Raw genomic sequence first — 10,378 nt, 5'->3', positions numbered from 1 at the left:
ACCATCTCGTTGCTTTTGCATGACTTCTAATTACACAAATGCAAATAGAGGAGCGATTTAGTTACTTACCTGTGATTCGAATGTATTTGTTGTGAGGTGTTGTGGCTCTCTCTCTGCTGCATGCCTTTATTTCTTTTGATGCATGCTATCTGCTTGCTGATGTGTGGCTGTGTCTTGTGCAGGTTCTTCTTTGGCTGGGTCTGAGCTTCAGGTGTCTTCTCAACCTTCATGTGTGCATTCTCCTGCTGCTGGTGCTGGGTTTTGATGGGATCAACTGCTACAGGAATTCCTACAGGAGCTCCTGTAGCTGCTTCTCCCCTTGAAACTTCAGCTTCTTCCTGTGCTTGGAGCTTGAGGATGATGCCATAGGTATAGATAAAGATGGAGAGGTAGTAGGTAGGCTTCAGGTGAGGTGGATGGTGCTACTTCCTCTCTTATTTTTTGTTTTTTTTTTCCTTTACTGAAAAACTGTTTTTTTCTATGTTTTTCTTGGATAGGAAAAAAATGATGCTTGGGGTGTGATGCAGGCTTGGGAAATGATGGCAAGGAGGTTTGAAGATTGTAGGAGGGTTTATAGGTTCTTCATGAAGCTTCCTTGTCCCTCAAACTGCCTTTTGTATCCATTTCTGGCTCTTTGTAATTCCTACAGGAGCCTCCTGTAGAAAACACAGAGCCTCCTGTAGAAAACACAGTTTTTGAAAAAGAAGCACAGTAGGGTGAAAGAAATGCTAAAAATGATGGAGAAAAGTGTGGAGAAAATGAGATGGGTGTTGGTATGAATGTCAGGGTCCCCTTGGCGCCTTCTTCGGCTCCCTGTAGTCCTCCTGCAAACCTGCAATGCAACAAAAAAATCATTTTCTTTCTCCTTTTTCTTTTTTTTGAAAACAACTAGGGCGCCTCAGAGAGGTTTTCACCCTAATTGCCTACCCTGGGCACCTCCAAGGGAGGTTTTCACCCAGGGATCCTTTTTTTTGGTCATCACTGGGCCACCTCAGAAGAGGTTTTCAACCCAATGATGGGATTCAAGCGCCTCATGGAGGTTTTCACTTGAGTCCTTATTATTTTTTTGATTTCTTTTCTTCAGTGAGTGGATGAAGTGGAAGCTGAGACATGCTCCACTACCATCACTGTTTTATTCAAATCTTCAATAAATTCTCGCTTGGAGAGGGGTTTCTTGTAAACTTTCAACCAATGTCCATTGACAAGCATGGGGATGGCTTCATCATCAATGGTTCTGATCAGAACTAACCCATTGTCATTGCATTTCTCCACAGTGTAGGGTTACTGCCATCTTGTCCTCAGCGTGCCTTTGAAATATTTGTATCTTGAATCATAGAGTAGTGCCCAATCTCCCTCTTGGAATTACTTCTCCTTGATATTTTTGTCATGCCATATCTTTCTCTGAAGCTGAACTACCTCTGTATGGAGAAGGGCTTGCAATCTGTATTCATCCAATCCACTGAGCTGAAGTAATCTCTGCTTCTGTGCATGGTTGAGGTCTAGGTCCAGCTGAGCTACCATCCTTAGTGTATTGAACTCAAATTCTATTGACATCAAAGTCTTCTTCCCATAGGCCAGTTCATAGGGTGTGAACCCTGTGGTGGTCTTCCATGTTGTGTTGTAGGTCCAAGTGGCCTCAACTAATCTGTTCGCCCAGTGTTTTTTGTTGCTGCTCACTACCTTGGTTAGGATCCCTTCCAATGCTCTGTTAGTGACCTCCACCTACCCATTGGCTTGTGGATGGTAAGGGGTGGAAGTCTTGTGCTTAATTTTATGATGTGTGAGCAGGTCTTCAATCAAATTGGAAGTGAACTGACTGCCTTGATCTGTGACCAACTCTCTTGGATACCCGAACTTTTAGAATATGTTTTCTCTCAAAAAATCAGCTACTTTTTCCTCTGTTGCTGTTTTGATTGCTTTTTTCTCTACCCACTTTGTCAGGTAATCGGTGCACACAATGATGTATAGTTTCTGCTTTAAAGGAGGGCTGATAGGACCCACAAAGTCCATGCCCCACTTCTCAAATGGCTCAAAGGTCACTTGAGGTTGCATGGGCATCTCATCCTTTGGAGTAGGTTTCCCCATCCTCTGACACCGATCACACTGGCTGGTATATCTGCTCACATCCTGATGAAGAATGGGCCAGTAGTAGCTTGCTTGCAATATCTTGAAGGAAGTTCTTTTTGCTGCAAAATGACCTCCACAAGGCCCGTCATGACAGGTTAGGAGGATGTCAAAGACTTCCTCCTACCTGACACATCTTCTCAAGATCTGTTCTGGGCCAAGTTTAAAGAGATTGCCCCCAATCCAGGTGAAGGGGGCGCTTTTCCTTACTATCTTGCTCTTCTCTTTTGAGGACAGGTGTGGTGGGAACTATGCTGAAACCAAGTAGTTTGCTATATCAGCAAACCATGGAGAGAGTACTGAGATAGCAAACAGATGTTCATCTGGCATTTGGTCATCCACCATTCCTTCTTCACCTACAGGCAAATTTACTCTAGAAAAAAAGTCAACAACAACATTTTCTTTACCAGGCTTATCAATAATGGTCAAATCAAACTGCTGCAGTAAAAGCAACCATCTAATAATGCGAGCATTTACATCTGGTTTGTTCATGCAGCATGATCAGTGTGCACAAAGGTTTGATAGTCTGTGATATAATGTTTGAATTTGTTTAAGGAATGCACGATAGCTAGGAGTTCCTTCTCGGTCACTGTATAGTTTAACTTTGACTTTGACAAGTTCTTGCTTATAAAGCATATGGCATAAGGCAACTTTTCATCAATTTTTCCTAAGGCTAATCCTATCGCTTTTTTCGAGGCATCTGTATGAATGTGAAATGGTAGGGCCCAGTTTGGGCCTCTGAGAATTGGGGCAGTCACTAGCTTGCTCTTCAAGGTATTTAGGGCTTCTTGACAATTTTCTGACCATATGAACTCAACATCTATGCCTAAGAGGCCAAACAAAGGAGAGGCTAGCTTGCTGAAATCTTTAATGAATCTCCTATAATACCCAGCTAAGCCTAGGAAAATTGTGACATCTCTCACCTTTTGAGGAGGTGGGACCCTTTGGATGATGGCAATTTTGTTGGGGTCCACCTGCAGCCCTTGCTGAGATATTGCATGACCTAACACGGTCTCTTCAGTCATCAAAAACTCACATTTTCCAGACTGAGGGACAAGTTCATCTCAATACACTTATCTAGAACTTTTCCTAGGTTAGATAAAGCTTCCTGAAAGTTAGAACCATAAGGAGTAAAATCATCCATGTATATTTCTACTGCATCATGAACGAGTTCAGAAAATATACTCAATACCGCTCTTTGGAAAGTGGCTGGAGCGTTGCACAAACCAAAAGGAAGGACCCGATATGCAAAAGTACCCCAAGGACAAGTGAAAGTGGTCTTATCTTGGTCTTCCGGACTAATTTGAATCTGATTGTACCCGCTAAACCCATCTAGGAAGGAAAAAAACTTTTTCCCTGCCAGACCATCTAACACTCGATCTATGAAAGGTAAAGGAAAATGGTCATTTTTAGTGGCTTTGTTCAATTTCCAATAGTCAACACAGATTCTCCACTTACCATTTTTCTTTGGCACTAGCACCAAAGGAGAGACCCATTCACTATCAGAGATGGGATAGATGAATCCTACATCAAGCAATTTCTATAGTTCTTCCTTAACAATATATTTAAGTGCTGGATTCATCCTCCTTTGAGGCTGCCTGACTAGTTTGCAATCTTCCTTGATGTATATATGATGAGTACATACTGAAGGGTGCACTCCCTTCATCTCCTTATAACTCCAGGCGAAGGTATCTAGATGTTTTCTTAGCAGGCTGCATAGCTCCTTCTCCTGGGAAGTAGAGAGGGATGGATTGATTTTCAAAGTTCTTTTTGGGCCGAACTCTATATTTTTGACACAGGGAGAAGTAGGATCGGCCACAAAAAGATTAGTTGAGGAGTTGCTTTGGGTTTCTCTTACTATGTCTTCTAATGGTGATACACTGGGAGGTAAATTTTGAATCAAAATTTCGATCATATCATCCTCATCTTGCGGTTTCCCCCCATGGCGGTTTCTAATGTACAAAGTGGTGTAGAATAAGCTTCATCCTCATCTTCCTCCTCTAACCAGAGAGGTAGATCATGTTCTAGCAAGGGTTGGGCAGGAGGATATAGGATTAACTGCTTGGACATGTGCCCATTCTTTATGGTCATGTTCCCAGCTCGACAGCTGATGTAGGCATCACCTGTAGCCAACCAAGGTCTTCCCAGAATGAGAGGATACCTAGTGAGCGTTTCCTTTGGCTGGAGAACTAAGAAATCAGCAGGGTACTCCCAAGAATCAATGGAGACCATCACATCTTCCACAATCCCCTCAGGGGTCACTGTGGAGCAGGCTGCTAGCTATAGCACTGTCGTGGTCTTCCTCAAGGAGCCCTGGAGGTTGAGTTTGAGCATTGTGTCCTTTGTCATCACATTAATGGTAGCTCCCAGATCAATCAAGGTATGCGGGATCATTGTGCCATTGATGTGGACATCAACTACTGAGCTTCCAGGGTCCAAATATTTTGGACAGATTACCTGCCCCAACATCAGGTCAGACAGTTATCCTATGACATTGATGGTTGGGACATCTCTCTTGCACCTTCCTGGTTGACTAAAGCACTTATCTTTGATCAACCTATTGTAGATAGGCACATATTTTATGGCTTGGAGAAGTGGTATCTTTACACATAAATGTTTCAATTCACCCAGGAGTTCAGTCTCTTCTGGGGTAGACTGGACTATTACGGATAGTCTCTCAGGAAAGGGTGGATTCGCTTTAGGTTCACTTTCCTCTTTATCTTCCTCAACCTCCCTGGGTGGAGGCTGGCTATCGGGGAGAACTTTCCTAGATCACAAGTTGATTTATTGAATCTCCACAACATAATTTGGGCATGATGGTTCCCCACTATACACTTGCTAAGCTTGTTTGCTGTTTGGGTTCGGATTTGGCTGGGCAGGCATTTGGGGTTGCCTTGGTGGAGTAGAAGGTAATATTTGTGGTTGGGAAGGTGGTGGAGGCATAAGAGTGGGAAGAGAGTTATATTGGGGCCTCCACCCCTGATGAGATGCATTCCACTGAGGCTGCAACTGAGCATAGGATTGAAATGAATGGGTGGCTGGTTGGGCATGATATTGAGATGTGAAGGACCAAGGAGGTGGTGTGGACTAGGAAGGAAGAGCAGGGGGACCCCAAGAAGGTATGGAGGGCACTTGGTTGAGGTTGTAGTATGCTTGAGATGTCCCTTTCATCCCCTGCTGGTATGGTCTAGGTCCATGCAGCCTTCTTTGGTTTATGTAATAGAGCTATTCAGTGACTCCCTCAGTGCCTTGATATACAGCTTTAAGTCTGGGCAAGGAAGGGCACTAATCTGTAGAATGATTTTCTTCACAGATTGAAGAAACCTCTATAGAGTTCAATGGGCATTCATTCCTAGGATGCCTCCTGGTGCATCTAGGGCAAAAAATGGCCAAAGCCCTCTCTGCCTCCTCTTGTTTTCTCTTGATATGTAAGGTATCCATTTGCATGGCAAGAGTTTGCGGCATCTCGCTCTTGAAGTATTCCAGCATGTTTCCAATTTCTCCTTTAATGGATGAGTTGGAGGAAGAGGTACTGACTATAGGTTGACTCCCCTTACCTTTCTTTCTGGCTGCTCTAGAATGGTTTCTAAAAATAGTCTTTATGTCCTCATAGGATAGTTGGTAGATGTCTCCCCCAACTAGTAGATGGAGGGTGTTTAAAAGATCTTCCCGAATTCCCCTGAGTAGGACTAGCTTCAGAGACTCAGGGTCAAGTGTACACCCGACCCTTTTGTAACTAAGATGGAACCTATCTTCATAGTCTTCCATGGACTCATGACTTCCTATGGTCATTCGAAAGATTTCTTCTTTAGTGTATTTTGACCTACAATAGTCTCAATACTTGTTGTTAAAGGCCTGCTGCATCTAAGCCCAAGTTGTGATGCTATTACTAGGTAATCCCATGAACCAGCACAGTGCTGCATCCTTGAGAGTCGAAGGGAATAGTGTCAACTTTTTCTCATCTTTTGCATTGTCATAAGTTTGACAGATGACAACAAACTCGAACAAGAAGGTGTCAGGATATTCTGTAGTCAGACCATGGAAATGAAGTAGGGAGGAAGGGCTTATATTCTTCATTTTGGTGTCCCCATTGGTCTCCCGAATGGGAAAGGTACCCTCTATTCTCTCTCCATTCCCCCTAGCATTTCTGTTTCCAACCATTGGCTCCAAAGGAATGTTTTCTTCTTCTTCTTCCCCTATAGGTTCTTCAAATATGTGTGGCTATTCACCTAAGGGTTCTTTTTGATCGCAGCCATCGAAGAAAAGAGAAGGTTGGTTGTGTGAAGCTGTGGGGGTGTTGGGAAAATTTTTTCCTGAGTTATCTCTATTCCTACGAGGCATGAAAGGAATTTTTTTTGGTTGGTTTTTGTTTCTTTTTCCCCACATTGATAGTACCTGCAAAATTGAAATTGATTGAACAAAACAAATTACAACTAACTGAAATGAACTTGTTGAAATGGAAATTTGTAGAATTTAAAAGGAAAACAAGGAAATGCAGAACTTGAAAGGAAAAGAATTGACTAGTCTACTTTTGCTGAAATGAACTATTAGCAAAAATGTTGCAGTAGGAAATAGAAGAAAGCAGTAATCATAGAATACTCTGACGCTTCCCCGGCAATGGCGCCAAAAAGTTGTGAGCACCAGTATTGCAGAAATAATGCTGCAACTCCTTGGCTGCCTGCTTTACTCTTATCAACCCAGTAGTTCGTAACAAACTTGGAAGCGTCAATGTTGTATGCACAAGTACTAGTTCTCACTGCAGGTTGTCACTTGGTCAGCCGGCACAAGATCATTAGGAGCTTGAGCCAACTTCTATGGATTCTTAAAGAAGCTCTATATGTGATGAAAGGAAAGAAAGATAGATGCTATTCTAACTGCAGAAAGGAGAAAGACTGAAATGTAAAGCAAACCTAGTAAATCCTAATTAACCAACTAATTGTACTTTTGCAGAAAGCACTATGAAAACCATGAAAGGAATGCCATTACCTATTAAAGGAAGTAAACAACATCTAACTATGCTATTTCTAGAAGTAAATAAGAAAAAGACATATTTTTGGATTTTTATGTGAAATTGACATGCATGTAATCTATTGTGTGTGAGTGTGGCAGCGAATAGGTGGTGTTGAAGGGCGGTTTTGGAACTTGAGAGGATGTAGGATGGTGTGGATGGGTCCTAGGAGGTATCAGGTGTCCTTCTAGAGGCTTTTCCCACACTCAACCTTCAAAAGAAAGCCTACAGAAAAATCTACAGGAGGACACATGAAATCTACAGGAGGAAAACAAGAAACTACAGGAGGCCTACAAGAGGAGGTTGAGAGAAGTTTTCACTGTTTTGAGAGTGTGAGAGTGGGTGAAAAAGGTGGATGAAGGTTGGAATGAGGTGTTAGGGCACCTAAGGTCTACCATGAATCACCAAGAGAGAAAAATATGATTGGGTTTGCTCAAGGAGAGAGGAAGAATTTCTATGGAAAAATGCAGGAAACTAGGGCAGAATTGAGGTGAGATTTGGGAGACCTATAGGGCATGGATCAAATGGAGGGTGTGATTGCTGATAAGCTAGACTACTACTGGAAGAGATTTTCTACATAGAAATAGACAACCAACCAAGGAAATCAAGTAACAAGTAAAATGAATGCATTTAGGAAAAGCAGAGTTTTGCATAAAATGGTCTAAACTATGATCTATGAAAGGAAATGCTGAGAAATGCTATAGGAAAGGAAAGCATTAAAGAAGATGATTGCAAATCAGGACTTAAGCATGATGAAGAAGATCTAAAGCAAAACAAAGTTGGACTATTAACCTACTAAAAAGCTGCAAACACTAGAAGTCCTATGAAGGAGGAAAATCTGTGTTTTTGAGGCAGGAAGAGGGTCTTTGCCTCAAATCATGGTCCCAAAGGGAGGAAGAGAGGCCAAGGCACTTTTGCTACCATTTTGAATCTTTGTTGATCACTGTTTAACTTGCTATCGAAATCACAAATGGAAGAAAACTACTGAATCATCAAAAGCAACCTATTCTTAACCATAAAAGGAATACATCTAATAGAAACCTAATCTACAAATTGAAATAAAACATACAAATACAAGTAAAGAGGAGCTTGGATGCTTGGATTGGGCCCTAACCCAATAGCTTCATCCCTCTGAGGTAATTCAGTGCTAACTCAAAAAGGATTTCATCTTTATTTTCAAAACAATAGCAAGATTACATGAAACTGTCACAAAATAATAAGCTCGAAGTTGGAGTAGAGTTTACATAAGAAATAATCCAACAAAAATACGACCCTAGTGAGGCCCTAGGACCCTCTACTTATACAAATGAAGCTACCAATAGCTTCCTTAAAATTAGGGAGGCTTGGCTCCCATAACTCGAGATAATCATTAGTCATCCTCCACTTGCTTGGTTGCCTTCTAGTGCATGATTCAGCTGCTTGTACTCCGAGCTGAATGAAGGGGAATTCGAAGTGAGGAGTAATAAATGAGGGGGATTCCATCCTATAAGCCCTCTCCTCTGTCCACTTCGAGTTATTGCTGCCATTTGTCCACTGGATCCTTGACTTTGACTTCAAAATCCATCAATAATCTGCATTAAATACATGTTAGACCACATGGCACAATAACTAACTCAACTCACTCTATAAGCATAAATATAATTAGAAAATCATACAATAAGATAAGAGAATGGTTGATTTGACTAGGTTAGGAGGTAAAATGAGCCCATATAATTACCCATTTATGAGGCTCATTAGGTGCGTACACACGCATGTTTAACACTAGTAAGTCACGTATCTATTGAGATTTGTACGCGGGTTTTATTCTTGAAAAGTGCGTATACACACTGAAATGATTTATTGAAAGCACATATATACGCTAGGGTTTTGTTCAAAAGGTTGTCTGAGTAGTCTAATCAGTCTCGGTGTGTTTCTGCTGTATGTTAATGAAGTATTACCTGATAATATGAGTTTAACAGTGATGTTTGAAGTTGAATTGATTGATTGATGAAGTGATGATGTTGCTAGCTATATGTGATTGAAGACCTGTGATGGTTTTGTGATTATTTTAGAATGATTCAGTGGCTCTGTGTGTGACTCAAAGTTTATTTCAGAATAATAGTGATTTTGTTTCAGGGTTCAATATTTTAAGATTTGTACACGGGTATGCCTCATGGAAAGCGCGTACACACAAGGGTTTGCTTAAGTAAAGTAGCATATATATTATGATATTTTATTTATCATGGTTTACAATTGGTTCAGTGAGTTGATGCAGTGTTTTGGTTCAGTATTGGTATTATGGTTATAGTTATCTAGCTCCTTTGATTGATTGATAATAACTTGATTGATTTGGGTCTCAATTTGTTCATTGAGTGGATTCAATGATTGAGTGATTTGTTGAAGTGATTGGTTTCAATTTTGATATTTGGTATTGGGTTTAATGATGATAGTGGGTCTAGTCTGAAAATTTGATGAAACACGACCTACAAGTTGTGATGTTTTGTAGCAGATGGATCCAGTGTGAAAATTTATGAAATGTGGTCCATGGAAGTGTTGAGGGTTGGAGCCTTAAGTGAGGAAGTCAAAGCTTCCTTCCAGTGGTAGTTGGTAAATCAAATCATAGGGTTGGAGCTCCCTTCCGGTGGGTGCCGGTAAACAAGATTAGGGGTTGGAGCTCCCTTCTAGTGGGTGCTGGAGAACAAGAGAAGGTTATAGCCTTCTGTAGGTGGGTGCCTCCGTATTGTTATGAGTCTACGCCAGTACAAGATTGTGAGAATATTTTTTTTATAATAAAAGGAAGACAAAGACAACAACAACTGCGGTTTTTTCCCACATTGTGTTTCCACCTAAAAATCATGGTGTTCATGTGTGTTGATATGTTGCTTATGTGTGATGGTTTATTTTGTTCTTTATGCACATGGTTATTGTTTAACTAATGTTTAGTGAGGTATTGATACACTGGTTCAAGTTAAACAGACGATGAATTAACTGAAAAATAAGTTTACTTAATGTATGCTAGTTGTCTGCATAACAATCGCGTACATACGTGGGTTCCTTTCAGTAAAGTTGCGTACATAAATGTGGATATGAAATTGAAAAGGTTAGAGTTTTTAAAATATTGATTCACCCCCCACACCCCCTCCCCACTCTGTATTTTTCCCAACAAAAAACACCTCATAAAAGCTTTAGAAAAAATAGGCTCTGGTAAAGAACCAAAACAAAGGCTTGAAACAGAAGCAACCACCATTAGCCAAAAAACAAAAAATG

Source organism: Pinus tabuliformis, chromosome 3_2, assembly GCF_031772625.1.
Source record: "Pinus tabuliformis cultivar Carrire ecotype Pingquan chromosome 3_2, CPIR1, whole genome shotgun sequence".
NCBI classification, from domain to species: Eukaryota; Viridiplantae; Streptophyta; class Pinopsida; order Pinales; family Pinaceae; genus Pinus; species Pinus tabuliformis.
This window is presented reverse-complemented; position numbering follows the sequence as displayed.